The 21,584-nt window shown below is 33.5% G+C and overlaps 1 pseudogene; it reads right to left on the bottom strand.

Moving 5' to 3' along the window:
- Positions 1-507: 507 nt before the first annotated feature.
- Positions 508-21,390, bottom strand: LOC120077224 (annotated as a pseudogene).
- Between the last annotated feature and the right edge of the window lie 194 nt (positions 21,391-21,584).

The following is a 21,584-nucleotide window of genomic DNA, read 5'->3' as shown; positions in this document are numbered from 1 at the left end:
CTAGATAACTCCTTCTCAGTCAACGATTGAAGGATTAGTTAGTTCAATTTTTTTAAATTAATTAATTAGTTCAATTTGTTTAAATTAATTAATTCGTTCAATTGGTCTAAATTTGATTTCAAGATTGAAGATATTTTGGATAATTGGATTTATTCGCTTTCTCATTAAAATTTTCAGTCAATTTCGAATTATTCAATGGTAAAGTTTTTTTTTTTCTTTCTTAATCTATAGAGAAACAATTTTTGAGAGAAAATATATTGAATAAATAAAAGACTCTTGGAGAATTTACAAAACATAATAGTTTATGAAATTTACTTTTAAGCATTATGTTATTCTACAGAAAAGAAAATAGACCATAAATTTATGGTGGCATTAACAACAAAGAAAGTAAAATGTAAACTTGAAAAAGAAATTTTATTCCATGAGATTAAAACCAAAGGGCTAAAACAGTAAAGTATTAGGGTAGAAGAAAAAAAAATGATGGTAATAAGGTTGAGACTTCAAATCCTAAATTTGAGGACGAAATTTAACAAGTTGTTGAGGCATATATCTACTCCAAAACCAATGTTGTCTCCAAACATAGGACATGTCTTCAATAAGGATATCCTTTTTCTCCGGTAAGAAGAAATAGACGAATAGGGTCATTAGATCCACGAAGAAAACAAAGAAAAAAACAATCCAAATTTCATATGACAAAGCATGGTGAGGATGATCTGAGCAATCAAAAAAGTAAAGAACATATTCACTGAGACGGTTACACTTTGAGCTCGAATCTGAAAAATTTCACTTGGAACCAACCATCCCAAAGGCCTCCAAGACCATGCAAAGGCTTGAATATAAATACAGATAAACAATACCACGACATTGACATACCATTTAGGTAGAAAAGTAACCTCACTAAAAACTCCAAATTTCCAAGCAATAAACACAGCAACCAAAATCTACAAATGCCATTTTTTTATCAGAATCAAAATAGTCCAGAGAAAATATATTATTGGCTAAATTTTGTTTTAGAAAACCAAATAAAAATATGCATATAAAATAACTTTTATTATTTTAATAATTAAATAAAACTAATAAAACTAAAGAAAAAAAATTTAATAACTTGAAAAATGAACATGAGGATTCCACCAAGCAAGAAAAAGATCCTCCTCTCCACTTATCAGTGCCATAGATAGAGACAAAAGTTGTAAGAGTACTAATACCACCCACCAGTAATGACAGATGAAAGAAGAGAAGCATTGTCTCCAAAACCAATTATCTTGAACAATACAGGAGCATAGAACATGACCACATTGATACCGGTCAATTGTTGAAAAAATGGAATTAGAATCGACATTACTAGTGGTGGTCTAGTTTATCTCTCTCAAATTTTTCCAAGCATGTTTGACTGCTTTAGCAGCCATACTTGCTGCCATGATATCTTGAAATTCTGCCTCTATGTCCTTTTCAGACACACCGCGAATACGTTGGAGCATGGCTCTTGCCTTCTCTACTTCACCCCTTTCTAACATTGAGTTTGGAGTATCCAGAAGGAATAAAGCTGAGATAATGATAAATAATGCAGGCATGACTGCACCACCCAAACTTACCCTCTACCCCCATCCACCATGAATATTAGCAGTACCATAATTGACAAAATTAGCCACTAGAATACCAATTGTAATGGAAAATTGAAAAACAGCATTAAGAGAACCTCGATATTTAGATGGAGCCATCTTTGAAACATAAAGTGGAATAGATTGAAGTGAAAACCCAACACTAATGCCTAAACAAATATGTCCAATGATGAGCATGGCGATATTTTGAGTAACAACATTAACGACAACACCAACTAAGAATACAAAGCCACCAAGAAGCATGGACTTCTTACGACCAAAAGTTTTGGTGATCCAAGAGGCTACAAAAGATGCCAAAAAAGCAGCCAAATAAAGAGAAGAAGTAAACATGGTGAGAGTAAGACTGTCAAACTTGCAATATTGATTGGTAGAAGTATCTAGAGCTTCTTTCTGATAAACAGATGGGAATTTTTTTTGCAAAAACGGAGCCATGGAGGAGACACCACCTAATCAACGAAAACAAAAAGAAAAATGGAATGAACGAAGACTATAAGGAGAAAGAAAAATAAGAGAATAATAAAAAGAATACGAGGATAAATAATTACCAAAAATACCGATGTCGTAACCAAAGATAAGTCCATTCATGGCAGCAACAATACAAGTTATTAGCACATAACAAGTAAGCTCTCCGGGATAGTTCTTTATCCCACCGCCCTCATTACGGTTGAGCTCAAACCCACCGCCGACTATCTTGGTTGCTGAGTTTAGAGAGAAAAAAATTGGAAAATAAAAGTACTTGAAAGGAATTATGATTGATGGAAAGAAAGTGATTTTGGTGAATGAAAAGAAGTGATGAATGCGAGAATATAAACACAAATATTTCCTTACATTGTTAGGAATCCATTTCCTAACCCAAAATCAAAATCTTTGTGTAGGTGGAAGATTAGATTATGGAAAATTATAGGATTAAGATTAAAAATATGTTTCCTATTCTTGGTCTAAATATCACAAGAGAGAAATCTAATTGAAAAAAATAATAAATAAAAATAAAAATAAAACGAGGTTATTATTATCATTATTATTATTACTACTATTATAAAAAAGAGTACATTTGAGGATATAAATCATATATTAGCATAAAAAGATGTCTTGGCCCATGTTTTAAGTAATTTTTATTTTGGGTTTATCTTTTAATATATTAAAATTTTCGGGAAAAAAAGGGTATTTAATTTTGTTAACAAAAAGTTGATTAAGGATTAAATTGTTGTTTTGTTGTGATAGGATATATATTAGACATGGAGATATATTACTCAAATAGATTTAAATTTTTTATAAGCAAAATCCAACCAATTCAACATTATTATCAATTGCTTTCAATTGATATGGTAATTAGTTTCAATATATTAATCTTCAAAAACCAAAATATATATTAATATATTAATCAAATTTACATATAAACCTGTTAAGTTGTTGTAAGTTCACCACCTCAAATTTATTTTGTTTATATTGGAGTTTATTTTCTTTTTATATTTAAAAGTCTGAAAAAACAATTATTTACTTAGATTTTTTTTTTGTCTATTTTTCCTACGGTTTATATTAGAGGTTCATGGTTCGATTCGGTTCGGTTTGGGACTCATATCAAATTGAAGCGAACCACATCAATCCAGTTTCATTTCGGTTTAACATTCGGTTCGATTTTAGCAGTTTCAATGATCACTCCTAGTTCATACACCCCAATTTTAACAATTAAAGTTTACGAGTGTGAGGATTTAGTTAATTTCATTGGTTTCGTTTTTTTAAGAATTAAATTAATAAAAAAATAATATGAAAGAAAGAGAGAAAATATATTTTTTTGTTTCATAGTTTTGGGTCTAGTTTCCATTTGGTTCTTATGTTTCAAAATGTTATACAAATTGGTTTCAAAATTGTTTTTATATGCAAGGTTGTTTGATTTATTATACTCAAACAATGTTTCTATTAATGCCAAATTACCATGACATAATACTATTAAAACATTATGAATTGGTTGTCGAATGTGATCATTGGAAGTTGGCCGCCGAAAGGAGTTGTTGGAGCTAGTGTCGAAATTGGGGGTCAAAGGTATTCTTCGTTGGAGTTAGTCATCGAAGTTGGTTGTGCAGGTGATCGATAGAGTTGACCATTGGATGTATTCATCGAAGGTGGTCATTACTGAAATCGGACATTCGGGGTGGTTTTCGCTAGAGTTGATCGCATAGGCGGTTGTCAACATTTAATAAACTTAATATAATTATTTGTTTTAATAAATCAATAATAACTTATTAAAATGTTTACTTAAATTGATATATAAACACCAAATTGATTGAGAAGAGAGAAGAGATTAAAAAAAGAAAAAAAAAGTTAAAAAGTCCAAAAATATAATTGAAATCTAGAAATGAAAATTTTCTTAGCACATTAATGAATATTAGTTATCGATTACGCTAATAAGTTAAAAATCAATCCATCTCTTAAATACTGATTGAACTATTATGACCTACTCAATTGATACCTTGTAAATTATGAGAGCGAATTAAAAGTTAATTTTCATAAATATTTTTTTTTAAAAAAAAAATCTATGATTTTTCTATATAAAAAAATTCCCTTCTAATGCCAAACGAATTTCTTTTGCTTATGAAAAATAGTTATACAACTGCATTTTCCAATGTTAATCTTATTTTTCCTTTTATAGATCTCCCATTTTTATGATAGTTGGAAGGGTATGTGCAAATGTTTATTACTTGATTTTTATGATTAAATTTAGATTTGATTTCCAATTAAACATCTTACAAAAAATCTTCCTTTTCTAAATTTCTTCAAATCCCAAATATACATATTTAATTACAATTGAATAAAAATACATAAAAATTATATGAAAACGTGAGAATTTTTTTATACTGGAGGCTTATAAGAAAATGCATACAAATCGATCCTACGAAAAGATACACAATATAAAAAAATAAAGAGAACTTATTTTTCCAACTCTAAAAAAACAAATAAGAAAATAAAATAATAGTATTCTAATATCCAAATCTAATTGTTCCACTTAAGCATGAAATCGATTTTTTTTTATTTAGTATAATAAAGGTAGGGAAATTCAAACCACATACATATTAGTGGCTAACACATTCGTATATCAATTGAGTTTGACATGACAAAATCAAATTTTAAGGGAGTGTTTGGCCCATCAACATGATTTGAGTTTAGTTAGTATAATACAAATCAACATTCTACCGCATATATTCACAAAATATTCTGTTAACTTTTTTTTTTTAATTTTATCATTAATCAAATCAATCACCATCTAATTAACGGATCTAATTAAAAACCCTCAATTCCTCTTTGTCACATATTTAAATTCCTTCCAATTTAGATTTTAAATGATTACTTTCGATTAAAATATCTTCATAGTTAGTGAAATTGCAAAACTGATGGAAATTATATGAACTGTGTGGACAATATGATTTTAATGGAAAATTATCAGAAATAGCGTGTTCAAGTTTTCATCTTACAAAAATTAGCACCATTTGTAAAAAAATTTCAAACAATTTTTGGTTCCATTCGAGTGAGATTGCCACCAAGACTTAGTCAAATAATAAACTTTTTCTAACTTATTTATTGTTTTGGTCATTTTGGCCTTTCTCCCTGCATCTTGTAGATTAAACACTAAGTTGATTTTCCCAAATATTATGTAATCTACCCAAATCTTATACCAAATCCTATATATTTTCAAATTTTCTCCAAATTCGGTTATCTTTGCCAAATATTATATTCAGTTCTTATGTAATTTTTCAAAATTTTACAATTATATGAATTTCAAGATTTCCTAGATTTTTTTAGGACGGATGATTGCATTTTGATTTTTAACTTTTGGAAAAGCTTAAATTTTCCAAAAAAAAAAAAGAAAAGAAAAAGAAAAGAGAAAAAGGTAAGATATTAATCTGCTCGAGAATTCACTGATCTCAATGCTAATCTAATTAATACAGAGATTTTATATATTTTCCATAGCTTACCTAATTTTTTTTTGGAAAATTTAATCTTTACCAAAATGTAAAAATCAAAATCAACACTTGGGATCCATCTAAAAAATCCATTTGCATAATTAGTAAACTGATTTAAAAATTAGAAATTGGGCTAAAGATTTAAAAAATTACATAAAAATTTTGATATAATATTTGGTAAAGATAATCAAATTGGGAGAAAATTTGAATATATATAAGATTTGGTATAAGATTAGATTACATAATATCTGGAAAAATTAATAAAATTTTTTGTATGTCTACATAGAAAGGCCCAAAATGCTAAAACAATCGATAAATTAGAAAAAGTTAATTTTTTTAAAGTAAATATAGGAGGTTGATCTCGTCCAAGATGAACCAAGAAAAACTGATGAATGAATTTTCAAAAAGAAGCAAGTTTTGTAAAATGAAAACTTCAATGTGCTATTTCTGTAAATTTTCAACCTCGATTTTAATTCATCTTAATGGTTTATTAGTTCAATTGTTCACAAATTACTAATTTTTTTGTCTCATGTGGGCTCGTGTCATCATGAAAATTCTTAACATCGATATAAATTTGTTTCACCACAATTTAGATTTGAAATATAATGGATAAATTAATGGGTTGGTTGCACAAATAATAATCAGACCCAAAATAATAAAAAAATGTAGAACAAAGATAAATATATTAGGCATATAATACAAAATTAGCCCCAGATATCAGTGATAGTTATATAGGTAAAGTACTAAAAAGCCCTCAAGCATCGCTCTATTTCATGCTTCTTTTTCCGATTTTCTCAAATTGAAAACTATCACTGATAGCATCTATCAGATAGCCACTGATAGCTACTATTAGTTGCTATCATTGATAGCGGCTATTAGTGGTAGTTTTTAATTTGAGAAATATTAATATAACCTTAAAATAATAACACTTGAAATATTACCTTTCAAGTTACTATCAGTTTTCAATGGCTATCATTGATACACTTTAATTAATTGGAATCAAAGTTGAAATATTAACACCTAAGGCTATTAGTGGATATCAATGATAGACTTTTTTAAGTAGTTATCAACTTTTGAAAGGAAACTATCATCGTTCAAAAATTAACATTTAAAGCTATAAGTGATAAAAGTCTATCAATAAGAGGTCTATAAGTTACTATCTCTGATATTAACCTAAGTCATATCATCAATATCATCAACATCATCATTTTATTGATATATACCTAAGTCATATCACTAATATACAGATATCACTGACAGTTATGACTATCATTGATAGCTTCAATCACTAGCTATCACCGATAACTTTTAGCAGTGGCTATCAATGATGAACTTTTGTATCATTGATATCGTCGATAAATAGATATCACCTAAGTTCTATCACTGATATCACTTATATCGTAGTTATCAGTGATAGCTTCTATCATTGATAACATGTTATTAGAGATAACTTCTGTCATTCCTTTTTTCCATCAAATAACATGTTATCAGTATCATTGATAGCTTCTATCACTAATAAGATGCTAGTAGTGATAACTTCTAGACATTTCACTTACACTTTAGTTCGAGATTAAACTTTATTAATTAAATTCATTAATTTGGCTATCAATGATAAACTTCTATAAGTGGATATTAATTGTGAAAAAAATCATCAAAGAATAAGCTATAAATAATAGAAAATATTAGTGGCTATCACGGATAGACTTTCATTAGTGACTATCAATTTTGCAAGATTAATACTCAAAGCTATCAGTGACTATTATTGAGAAACTTTTATCATGATTATCAATAATTGACTTTTATCATTAATAGACTTCTACCACGAATATCTACCTAAATTCCATATCACTAATACATGAATATGACTGATATCTACCTAAGTTCTATCACTAATAATTGTCATTATCAATACACGAATATTACGGTACACGGATACATAAATATTTTAATTTGTGCCCTTCATTTTGGGTCATCTGTGCCACTTTTCAAGTTTATTTATGATAGATATCATACTCTTAAAGTCCTATAAAAAGAATTTTTTTTTGGCATGTTTGATATCGTTCACATTTCTCATTTTTTGAGAAATAAACTTGTTTAATAACTATTCTCGTTTCTTATTTCAAACTTTTAAGAAATGTTTCTAGTGCGAATTTGTGGACTAGAAAAAATAGTTTCTTTCAAATCCATTTTTATTTGCTATTTATATTTAATGTTTCGTTATAATAATCAAATTTGATAATTGACTTGTTGGTGTTAAGTCACTTATGAATTGGATACTTTCAAGTCTTGGGTACGAAACTCAGTCTCATAATTCTTATGAAAAAAAGAACGAAGTAAAAATCGGATAAAGGAAAGAAAATTAAAAAAAAAAGGAAAAATCGAAGAAAGAAAAGAAAATAAAAAAAAAATAAAGGGAAGAAGCAAAACCGGAGGAAGGAAAAAAAAAAGTATACAACAAGACAAGATAAGGGAGGATGAAATTGGAAATTAGAAAAAATTCAAAGGTTAACTAGTTAATACTTCTATATTTGCAAATATTTTAAAGAGAGAATATATTTTTAGATTTTTTCTCTTATTTTACTATTTATTACAAATATTCTGAATTAATAACAATGTTACTTCTTCATCAATGAAAAAGAAAATGTTTAGATTCTCAAGGCTCTATTTTGATATGATTCAATATTTCCTTTGCAAATGGAGAGACCTTTAATTTTTCATCTTCTTCGGAAAGCTCTCTTGTAAAAGAAATCCTCTTATGACATTTTAAAAATAAAGTTCGATGAAAAAACAAAAATAAAATTATTTGTTAATAGATGATGGTCTGAATAAATTTTTTGAAAGCTCCATTTATTCATTGAAATGGTTTGCATGAATTCAAAATTTTAATTATTAATACTGTAAAAACAAAAGATACAAAATTTTATTTACATTATCATCTTTGCCAAAAAGGTCTAAAATTATATCAAATTAAAAAGAAGTAAAAGAATTATTGAAAAAAACCATAAAGATACAAATATAGTTGTTTTTAATTGTCCATGGTATTAGTTTACTTGATTTGTTTTTTTCCATCTCTTCTCTAGCAATGTCCCTTTATAAAATGTTCTAAAATACATCCAAAAGAAATAAGATGAAAATCCAAAAGGTACAAACAATTAAAGGTGATGGTATAATATAACAGATTTGTAAAATTGAGGAGGTACAATTATCAAAGAATTATAATATTAAAATAAACAAATAAAATAAAATATAGAAAATTTATAGAAAGAAAATCATGGAAATTATGAAATTTGTGGAAATCTCTCCTTTCTTATTCTCTCTCCAAAATTCTCATTAATTTTCACGAATAAGTGTTTTTTTACAATCTACCAAATGTCATTATTTATGGTCAATTTGGCAATTAGGATGTGGTATTACATGGACACCAAGAGAGTGTAATTGTAGGACATATGGACAACATGTATAAAGCCATATGGAGTTAGTGAGAGAATGTCATTTGGTTTTTTGGACACTAAGCTAGACATCTATCTAACACCTATATTATAATATTTATAACACTTCCCCTTAGATACCCATTATATATGAAATATGTCTCATTAAAACCTTACGAGGGAAAGCCCAATGGGAAAAAAATCCTAATAAAGGAAAAAGAATACGTATCTCATATAATCTAATACTCCTAAAATAATACAATGTATTTGCTCCCCCTCATGGAAACATCGCTTGAGATCTATGAGTCACCGCATTCCAATGTTGTGCACGAATTTTTCAAAGGTTGCGGTAGGTAATGCCTCTGTAAACAAGTATGTCAGGTTATCTTTCGAACAAATTTATTATACAGTAATGTCGTTATTTTCTTCAAGATCCTAAGTATAGTAAAGTTTTGGTGAAATATGGTTTGTTCTTGAAGGAATCAAATTCCTCACGGAAGTGTGAACGTCGTACAATTTGAATTGAATTTATGTATAGTGAAAAAATTGAGGGGGAAAAAAGAACACATGCTTTAATTAATAGGATAAATATACAAGAAGCTTAAGCATACTTTCTACAGAGAAATTAGAGAAGAGGAAACTTATTCTTGATGAACAAGAATTCTTCACGAAATTTTCCTCCGAGATCACAAACAAACCTTCTGTCGAATCATTGGAACTCTTCCTCCAAGATGGACACCACCAAGTAGTAAACTTGTTATTTTTTATAATAAGGAAAGGACATGTAGGCTCCTTCTTTGTTGCTTTTGGCAGAAGAAATTTTACAGGGGGAGAGGTGTTGGTATTGAGAGAGAGAACTTCTTAGAATTTTTCAGAGAAATCTTCTTCCTAAGTGTTTTACAAAGAAAACATATTAAAGAGAAGAGCGAGGAATAAATCCCTCTCATGTTTTGCCAAATAATTCCCATATCATGGGGGTTATAATTATATTATTCAAATATTAATAATATAATATGTATATTATATGGTTAGTTAACTAATTAACAAACCATATAATATGCATTATAATCATATTATAATGCAACTCTCTCTTATAACCTATAGTTTTAATATGAATCATATTCACATTAAATTTAACCTATAATATTTATATAAGTCTTATTTAAATAAATAATTTTGAATCTCATTCAAATATTTATCTCTCACATATTATAAAGTTTTAATTAAAAAAAAAGCATCATTAACTATATATTATAATGTATCAGTATATATTATACATTATATTAATCATACTAATATAATTAATAACTTAAATTTCCATAAATAATTTGAACGATTCAAATTTTCGAAAACACAATTATTCCTTGTTTTGATACTTAGTGAGCTAATAATGGGATCTTATGGACCTACAGGTTATAAGCTTCAATGATACGAGATTAATCAATTAAACTTTTTAATTAAATTAATCAACATTTATTAACTGTCGGTCACTCCATTAAAGATTGAAAGTCGCATTCTTCGCACTTTAAATATATTTTTGTATCCACGGATATAACCAATCAACAGTAAGTTGACCCATAAAAAATTGCTCATAACTATTTTGGGTCAAATTACCATTTTACCCTTGTAGTTACTGTTGGATTTAGTATCCTAAATTTCGTCAATCTTGTAGTTTGTAATTTGTAAATACAAATTATTTATTTAATAAAATAAGAAGTATTTTATTTGACATTTAGATAATATTAACTTGATCCATTAAACGAAGGCCTAAGATTGTTTAATATAACTTGAACAGTATGTGGTAAACATACAAGTGGATCATGTTCAAGTAATAACCTAAAAGGTCTGAAGTATATGGTTAAGGTTGGATGCCATCTTAGTGATACTGAGCATATGACCCGCTTGATAACTATTACATGAGTTGTATGTGTTATAGAAGATATGATCCATATTGTTAATGTGGAGACATATAGGTGAAGATATCTTGTATAAGGAGTTTATATAAGACCGAACCACGAAATGATTAGTTTATAGTATAACCCCATTGTTTGTAGAAACTACCTTTTCACTAGGATGACCATAGGTGACTTGACCTTAATCTTGAGTGAGTTGTGAACTCCTATTTATGAGAGCAATCCTTTAATATGTATGGATGAAAGTGGTCTGTTTCGCCGACTTAATATGCTAACCATTTTGGGGATTTGTTCAAGAATGGAGTTAGGAACACAGCTAGATAAGATGAAATTCAATCCTTCTCGTAGACAAGAAAAGTAAATAAATTACTCCCTTAATAGTTGATTTCGGGACTTGAACAATGAGGTCTCACCCTTTCATTGAACCAAGAGGGGTTAATTTATAGTTGGACTATAAACTATTTGTTCATTATCAATGACACTTAAGGAGTTAGATGTAACTACAGGGGTAAAACGATAATTTTGACCAAGTTGTAGTTACGAACAATTTGTGAGGGGTCAACTTACTGTTGACTGGTAATATTCAATGAACACATAAATATATCTACAGTACGAAGAGTGCAGTTGTCGGTCTTTAGTGGAGTGACTAACAATTAATAAATTGATTAATTTAATTAAAGAGTTTAATTAGTTAATCTCATATTATTGGAGCTTGTAATCTGTAGGTCCTTAAGGTCCTCTTGCTAGCTCAATAAGGGTTAATGAGAATCAATTAATTTTTTTTATTAATTTGAATTGTTTAAATTAATTAAAGGGAATTAATTGTAAGAGATACAGTTAATAGAATGGATTTGTATACATTATAATATAAAGTTAATTAGAGAAATAAATATTTGAGTATGATTCAAGTATTAATTATATTAATGAGATTCATATAAATACTATGAGTTAAATTAATATGAATATGATTCATATTAATACTATAGGTTATATAAAATAATATAAACTATAGGTTATATATTATATATGATATAATACATAATTTATTTTAATTATATTATGTTTAATATAGTTAAAAGTAACATAACTCCCAAGGGAGTTATTTTACGTAATGTGAAGGGAGTTATCTGATAACTACTCTTCACTCTGTCATATTTTGAAAGATCCAGAGGAGTGGTAATAATTTCATTACGTGAAATAAGTTTTAAAAAAATCCTCTCTACATTGCTTCTTCCTCCCTAAAACAATTCTCTCAAGAACTCCCATCCCCTTCACCAAAATTATCAAGGCAAGTCAATACCTCTGCCATTGATCCTCACCTAGAGATATTACAACAAACATCACTTTCTATAGCATGTAAGCATAGCATTTTATCAAGAAAGCTATTAAAAGATCTAAAAAAAACCGAAGTAAAATTTTAGTCTCCCGCCCTTCGTGCTCTGTATCCAATTTTGTGGTAACATTTTCTCCTTCTTTTTGACCCATTGAGGTTTCTCCCTCCCTGCCTCGTCAATACCCTCTCTTTTTCGATTTAGCCATTGAAACATTAGTCTGTTTGCCAAATCCTCACATAGAGTTTTTGCATAGTGGAACAGATGGGAGCACTAAAATCTCTTATTGAAAGTGTTATCAATCTCCTTCTTAGCAAACCTCAAAAATCTTTCCCTTTGGCTCTTATTGAAGCAAAATTTGTGGATTATCACATCACTTTCAGTTTCAAAGATTGCAACTAACTCCTTTGAAACTACTATCATCAACAATTGTCATCTAGGTCTCCTCAACGATTGCTTCCAAAATCCATGGCAACTTTTGATTGTTTTTAGTTGACTATTTTTAACCACCTTGTGAAGGATCACCAAGTAATAATGTTTTTTTTAGTACGAGTTCGTTCTTTTTGTCCACTGACTACTAAACTAAATATTATCTTACGACTGCCCATTTTGATCATTAATGCGTTATTTTATGATGTGGAATTATGGATGAAATGCGGTGATGGAATTGCGTTGAGCAATCAAGTTTTCTTAGTGGAATCCCAGTGTAAACCACACTGAGTTTTCTGGTAAGTCCAGGGTCGAACTCATGGATTTGGAAAACAATATGCGGTGGTAATTTTTAGGAAAACTTTGCGGTAACTGGTGTCTCAAATAGTTGTTTGGTTTTGTTGATTGTGGTAATGGAAAATTAACAATTGCGGCGGATTTGAGAAAAGTTTGAAATTGTGATAGATGCACTGAGTATGAGGATGAATGGGTTGAGAAGGTCTTTAGCTAGCGTTATTTGGGAATACATTAGACTATGCGATCATACTACACTCATGCACAACAAGTCATTTCCAATGCAAATGCAGTGCTCCTAAGTCTAGGACGCATGTGTTTGAATGCAAAAGTGTCCATAGAGCTTATTTCTAAGTCTCTACTCTTTTCCTATGCAATGATGCAAGATGCACAAAGGTGACCGCACACAATCATATCCTATCTCTAGGATGCATGCGATGCGTTAATAGCAAATAGTGCTTATTCCTAAGCTTCTATCTCTTGATTATATGTTCTAATCTAACTCTCTCGAGCTTAGATTCTAATCTGACTTTCCCAAGCCTAGATCTTGTTCTTAGACTACCCTTCCAAGTATCTCTAATGGACGAATGAAGCATACATAATACAAGATAATCGCATGGAATGAAGATGCCTAGTTATGCTAGCTAAGTTCTTCTCAACCCATTCAACAGATTTAGCTACTCATGCGTAAATAACAGTGAGTGAACAAATATAGAGAAGTTAATTCCATTTTTATAAATGAGTTTGAATACAAAATAACAATGGAAGATAAAGGTAGAGAGCCTGGTAGCAATCCCTTGCTAACCGAGGCTTTTACATTGGCAATCTCTATTCGGTTCAAAAGATATTCTTGTTTTCACAAGAGCTGGCCCTCTCTCTGATCTTGAAGCTTCCGGCGCTCTCCCAAGCATACCAGAACGTTCTGTCGACACAACTTCCTTCTCTCGCATCCGCCTTAAAATAAAAGAAATATAAGAACAAGGCTAAACTATTTAAGGAAAAATTCTTTAACTCTCTGAACTGCTGAACTGGTGAACCCCTTTTCTGAAGGATGCCTTCGGTATTTATAGAACTTCCAGGGTGAAAGGTGGCTTCTCTCTCATGATTGCACAGATGGAACGTCTTTAATTCTCTGACTGATGTGCCGAATATTTGTCACCGAAAAGTTGAATGTACTTGTTATCGTTAGCTGCTGTCAACTTAATTCGGATTCGACTGTCATCGGCTATTCCATCGTGATTAATTATGCCTTTCACCCAGATGCACCCACCATGTTGCGCCGACCAAGTTGCGGCAATCCTTCTTGAGCAAATGTTTGCAAACACAATCACCGCAAAATCTTGCGGTAATGCTACGCTCGACCAATGATTTCCTATGATCACTCTTTTCGCCTTGCGTCAACACATATTCTGCATAAAAATATAAAAATCAACTATTTCTATGCAATGAATGCATGTGACTGCAATATTATGAATTTAATGCTTTTTGGACGCAATCTAACATGTTTTATCAACGCAAGCCAGTATTGTTTAAGAACTTAATACTATGATAACGTTCATTTCTGCCCGTTATCACACCCCCAAGTTTAAACAATGCTTGTTCTCAAGCATAAGCTAAAGATTTCCTTTAGCAAGTCGACCGCAATTCTCTTTTCCTAGATTTCTCAAGGATACTTCATTCAAAACCTATATACCAAAATTTCCTTAAGTCTTATTCAAGTCTCCTCTTAAAATATTTCTAAGACCTAGGGACCGCAAGCTTAACCTTCAAAAGAACTTTACTAAATTCTGGGACATGCGATGATTTATTTCAAAAAGGAAACTTTTCCACCAGGGTGCAAATGATTTTATCCTTGCATATTTCTTGACATTATTATTTTTTCTGACCTTGCACTGATCCAAGTGCCTTGCTTCATTTTGGCCTGCCCCACGTGTGTCATGCGGACATCTAACTACGAGTAATGCGCTCTTCTCAGATTAAACTCATACCTACTTGGCAGTGGAGTTGTCAGTCATTATATTTATGTGTTGATCCTGGCAACTTAATTTTGTTTTGGGCTTCCCCCACGTGTGTCATGCGACATCCAACTACGGTAAGTGCCCTTCACAACTTAACTCTTATCAACATGGGTTTCCCCATTGCGTTGACAGTGGAGTTGTTATTCTAATATATATATATATATATATATATATAATATTTGTTTTAGAGAAAGCAAGTCAAAAATAGGAAGGTCGAAAATAAATACCTCACCCCAAATTTAAAATGCGGCAATGTCCTCATTGCCAAAAGATTGAAAGAAGTCATGCGATTTTCGTAGAAAGCTTCGTAAAGAGAGTTTGAAAGAAAGCTAGCAGACCCTAATTATAGAAATATTTTGTGAGGTGACTATCTTAAAATTAAGTTGACTCTAGTATATACGAAAGGAATAGAAGTATTTTTTTCATCATTGAAATCATAATTGGAAAAGAGTGGCATGCGGTAACTTACTAAATTCATCAATTATTAAATGATTGTGGTAATCAAATAGGATGTGGTGATAAAACTTTTAAGACTAAAATGCGATGCGATGTGCAAATTTGAAATAGAGTGAAGGAAGAATACAACCCTAAATATGCGTTGTCGCCCGCATTGTGTATTGATGCATCCTTATTTGCGGCGATCTATCTTCGTTGGATTGCGGTGACGGAGTAAGATACGTTGCTTCTTCGTGTAACACTCCACAATCCTATGCCTCGATCGTTATAAGAGAAACAGTGAGAGGGTCAAATAATTTTAAAAACAAAACAACATTCTTTTACTGTAATTTTCCTCCTTTTTTTTTTTTTTTAAGAATTAAGAATAGATAAAGCTGAAAAGATATAGTGTAATGAAATTAAGAGTAGTAGAGAAGTTGAAGATTCCATGATTCCTAAAACTTGCGTCCTGATGAGTTCGATCGTCTGATAACGTAGGGACCACCTACTTCTTTAATTATTCAAAGTTTCTTAGTTCCACGAAGTCGACTTGGTGAATGCCAGCCCTTCTCCGTGATAATGCTTTTACTCGCTGCCTCATTAACTTTAACCGTACGGCTCCCGTCTCAGTAATTAGCTCCATCGCATCAATGTTGGAATATTTCTTTAATGATGAGGTCTGGACCCAGCGCGATTTAACTTGCCAGAAAAGAGCTGTAGCCGTGGAATTGAAAGAGCAAGACCCTTTTGTCCCAACATGAGATTTTTACTGCGTGTTTTGTCGTGCAAGCGCTTTGTGCGCTCTTGTATATTTTGTGTTCTCATATGCCGTTTTAATCCTCATTCTTTAGCTCGACCATTAAATTTTTCTCGCTTCTCCTGATCTCCAAAGTCAAATTCAGTTTCTCACTACCCACAATGCCCTTGTATTCTGCTCTAAGAGGCATGAACATGCCCTTACCGAATACCATGCATTACAGGGAATATACCTATGGGTGTTTTAATGCAGTTCGTATGCCCACAATGCATCGTCCGAGTTTGTTTCCCAATCCTTCCGCGAAGGCCTTATTAACCTTCTCAAGTATCAGCTTGATTTCTTGATTGGACACCTCAGCTTGACCATTCATCTACGAATGGTATGCGGTGGCCACTTTGTGGAGAATGTTATATTTACGCAGCAGCTCCTTGACATATGATTGACAAAGTGAGATCCCTCATCACTTATTATGGCACGTGGAGTGCCAAAACGAGTGAAAATATTTTTCTTCAGGAATTGAAAGATTACCGCCGCATCGCTTGCGGCGCAAGCCACTGCCTCTACCCACTTGGATATATAGTCGACGGCTAACAAAATATAATGTTTACCATTCGAGGGAGGGAATGGTCCCATGAAGTTAATACCCATACGTCCAACAACTCAAGATCCAAGATGATGTTCATCGGCATTGCATGTTTCCATGAAATTTTACCTGTGCGTTGGCACCGATCACACTTCATCACGTAGTCAGCTACATCCTTAAACAATGTTGGCCAAAAGAATCCACTCTGTAAAACCTTGGCTGTGGTGCGCTGTCCTCCAAAGTACCCATTATATGGTGAGTCATGACATTGCGATAATATACGTTGTTGAGCAGCATTTGGTACGCATAGCCGCAGAATCTAGTCTACCCCTTTTTTTATACAGATTCGGCTCATCCCAATAATAATATATGCATTCATGTTTGAGCTTTCTCTGTTGGTGGTAGGTATAATCTTCAGGAAATTGTCCACAAACCAGATAGTTGACTATGTCAGTGTACCAAGGCAATTCTTCAATATGGAACAGTTGCTCATCTGGGAACACCACACTCACTTCTAACTCATTAAGGTCAACCTCAGGGTTTTCCAATCTGGACAAGTGATCCGTAGCTTGGTTCTCCGTCTCCTTTCGATCAATTATTTCTATGTCAAATTCTTGAAGGAGGAGAACCCATCTGATCAACCTCGGCTTTACGCCCTTCTTTGTCATTAAGTACTTTATTGCCGAATGATCAGTATGGATGAGTTTGTTCCCAGTAGGTATGCTCTAAATTTTTCCAATGCAAAACTTATTGCAAGTAGCTCTTTCTCTGTGGTGGTGTAATTGGTCTGAGCAGGATTTAATGTCTTACTCGCATACGCGATGGGATGTAAGATTGTTTTTCTCTTTTGCGTCAAAGCTGCTCCCATTGCATACCCGCTTGCATCGCACATTAATTCAAAAGGAAGTGTCCAATCCAGTGCAATTAACATGAGTGCGGCAATCAATGCATTCTTCAAAACTCTGAATGCGTTGAGGCAATTGTCGTCAAAATCAAATTTTCTATCAACCTCCAACAACGCACTCAGTGGTCATGCTATCTTCGAAAAGTCTTTGACAAAGCGTCTGTAGAATCCAGCATGCCTCAAGAAACTTCGTACAGCCTTCATGCTTATTGGAGGTGGAAGTTTTTCAATGGCTTCTATTTTTTCTTTATCCACCTCCAACCCGTCCCGGGAAGCCTTGTGCCGCAACAATATGCCCTCCTTTACCATAAAATGGCAATTTTTTCCAGTTAAAAACTAGATTCTTCTCTTTGCATCTTTTCAGTATCTTCTCCAGGTTAGCTAGACATACTTCATAGGTGTGCCCATAGACAGAGAAGTCGTCCATAAAGATTTCAACAGAGTTCTCAAGATAGTCCGAAAAAATGGCCAACATGCACCTTTGGAACGTGTTTGGCGCATTGCAGAGGCCGAACGACATACGATGAAAAGCAAAGGTCCCATATGGGCAGGTGAATGTGGTCTTGTCTTGGTCTTCTGGAGCAATCATAATCTGGTTATACCCGACATAGCCATCCAGAAAGCAGTAAAAGTCATTTCCAGCTTAGCATTTGATCAATGAACGGTAGAGGAAATGATCTTTCTTTGTGCCGCATTCAGCTTGCGGTAGTCCATGCAAATGCGCTACCCGGTGACGGTCCTTTGAAGTATTAGTTCATTATTTTCATTCGGGACTACCGTTATGCCACCCTTTTTCGGCACACACTGCACGAGGCTGACCCACGTACTATCTGCTATAGGATAAATAATGCCCGCATCTAACCATTTAATGATCTCCTTTTTAATGACCTCTTTCATTGCAGGGTTGAGTCTACGCTGATGTTCGATCGTTGCTTTGTGGTCTGCTTCGAGACGAATGCAGTGCATACAATATGCTGGGCTAATTTCTCTAATGTCGGCGAGCGTCCAACCAATTGGTCGCACATGCTTCCTCAGAATGCTCATCAATGCATTCTCCTGGTCTTCATTAAGTTCCGAGGAAATTATAATTGGCAGATTCTTATTTGGCCCCAAAAATGCGTACTTTAAGTGGTTTGGTAGGGTCTTTAATTTCAGTGTTGGTAGTTTTACTAGGAACGGTTGCGTTGTTTTTCTATCTTCTATTTTTTTTAGCTCTTCTTCTTGGTTTGCGATCATCTCTCCTTCTTTGCTTGTTTTTATTATGATCGCATTATAGGCAGCAATGGATGCACTTGCATCCTCTTCTTCATTCTCTTTGCCAAAATTTCTTTCTTCATTTAAATTCTGGTCGTCGTCTGAGTCATGTAGGTCTTGTTCGTCAGGAAACTTCATGGCATGGATGATGTTGAACTTGAGCTTCTGTCCGTTTATGCTCAAAGTGATCTCCCCTTTATGCACATCGATTTGGGCATGACATGTTGATAAAAATGATCGCCCCAGAATGATGGGCACATCTTTGTCGGCCTCGTAATCCAAGATGATGAAGTCGGCTGGTAGGATAAATTTGTCTATGGTGATCAGCACATCCTTCACCTTTCCCTCTGGATGCACAAGAGATCTATCGGCCAGCTAGAGAGTCACGGTCATGGGCGCAAATTGCCCCACATTCAGCTACTTAAAGATCGACAGAGGCATCAAATTGATGCTGGCTCCAAGGTCACACAATGCCTTCCCGATGTACAGTCCTCTTACGGAACAAGGTATAGTATAGCTCCTAGGATCGCTCATCTTCGGTGGAATTATTGATTTCGAACTTTATGCTAACGCCACCTTGGCAAACTTACCAGTGTCCCTCTTCTTGGTTACCATCTCCTTCAGAAACTTCGTGTATGCAGGCATCTCCTCAATCATTTCACTGAATGGAATGTTAATATATAATTGTTTTAACATAGATAGAAAGCGTTGGTACTGTACCTCTTCATTCTTTTCCTTCTAAGTCTCTGCAGGAAAGGTGGTAACTGCACTTTCATGGTCCCCTTCTCAGTTGGCTTTGAGGTGGACGCAACTTCTGGCTCTATTGCTTCTTTTTCTCCTTCTTCTTCTTGTGTCACCGCACTGTCTCTTATACACATCTAGATGTGTATAAGAGACAGCAATGAGAGCAATCCGGCTAGGCTTCTTTCTTTCTCCCTCCACAGTTTCTCCACTTCGCAATGTCACGACTTGACATTGTTCTTTACCTGATCCCTCCGGGTTGCGTGGGAGTTCTATTGAACTTGGTAGAGCCCTTTGCGGTCTGTTCTTTAGCTCAATTGCAATCTGGCCCATCTGTAATTCTAGATTACAGATGGACGTAGCCTGACTTTGAAACACAGTTTCATTTTTCTCTATATACTGCTTCAATAGGATCTCCGAGGAGGAGGATTGCGGTGGTTGCGAGCTACTGGCTTGATTGCTTGTCTGACTGTTATTGCGCGGGAAGAATCCAAGTGGCCCTTCTTTCTGAGCCACAAATTGGAAATTCTGTTGCTGATTCTTCCATGCGAAATTGGGGTGGTTTCTCCACCCGGGGTTGTAGGTATTCAAAAATGGATTATTTTTCATAAAGTAGATAGATTGTGAATTCTTTGGGCATTCTTCCATTGCGTGCCCATCACTGCAAGTCGCACACCCTGCGGTGTTTTGACTAATTGCGTTTACTTGCCCGCTTTGTGATGTTAGGCTGCTGATTCGCAATTCCTTGAATTAAGTTCATCATTGTGGTCATCTGATTTTGTAGTAAAGCAATAGCACCATTACTTGCGTCGTTATCCTTGATTCTCAATCTTTGATCACTCTCTCTCCAATCCTCATGGTTTTTAAAGATGTGATAACAGGTAGAAATGCACGTTATCATAGTGCTAAATTCTTAAACAATGTTGGATTGCTTTGATGAAATATGTTAAATTACGTCCATCAAGCATAAATTCTATAATATTGCGGTCGCATGCGTCCAACGCATTAGAGCAGTTGATCTTCATATTTTTTTTGCAAAATATGCGTTAACGCAATGCAAAGATTGCGATCATAGGAATATATTGGTCGAGCACAACTTCACCGTGAGACTTTGCGTTGATCATGCTCGCAAAAATTCGCCCAAGAAGAATCACCGTAACTTAGTCAGCACAACATGGTGGGCATAGCCGAGTGAAAGGACAATTAAGATCGATGGGACAGAAAGCTGACGACAGTCGGATCCAAATTAAGTTGACAGTCGATAACGGTCACAAAGTACATTCAGCTTTATCGGTGACAATTATCCAGCACATCAGTCAGGAATTAAAGTTGTCCCATCTGTACAACCGGAGAAAGGAGCCGCTTTTCACCTTTGATGCCCTATAAATACCAAGTGCATTCTTCAGAGAAGGGGTTAAGCAGTTGATTACTTCATCACTATTACAAGTCCACGCCTCTGTTCGTAGGTTTTCTTTTCCATTTTACGGCGGAGCAAGAGAAGAGTGGTGATGTCGGAGATCATCCAGTTGCTGGGGACTTTGGCAAAATAGTTGTTAACGGTAATTTTTGTCATTTCTTTGCAGAACTCTCAATCTCTGGCGAACTACAACCCGGAGATTGAGAGAACATTTCGAAGGAGACTAAGAGACCGCTGACAGCAACCACAATCCGACAAGAAGATATGTCGGAGCAGCTTGGAAATGGAGCACCAAACAACAACAATGTCATGGCAAATCTGATTTTATTGGCAAACGATCGCAACAGGCCCATTAGGGACTTATGCATTGCCAAACCTCTATGATTTCTCTTCAGGAGTCATGAGGCCTGCCTTAGACGGAAGCAAATTTGAAATGAAACTGGTGATGTTGCAGATGATTAAGCTGCAGGTTAATTCGGAGGAAGCCGTGGCGAAGATCCGCACG

This window comes from Benincasa hispida, chromosome 5 (assembly GCF_009727055.1).
Source record: "Benincasa hispida cultivar B227 chromosome 5, ASM972705v1, whole genome shotgun sequence".
Taxonomy (NCBI): Eukaryota; Viridiplantae; Streptophyta; class Magnoliopsida; order Cucurbitales; family Cucurbitaceae; genus Benincasa; species Benincasa hispida.
The sequence above is the reverse complement of the archived record's forward strand: the minus strand, read 5'-3'. Positions and strand labels throughout refer to the sequence as shown.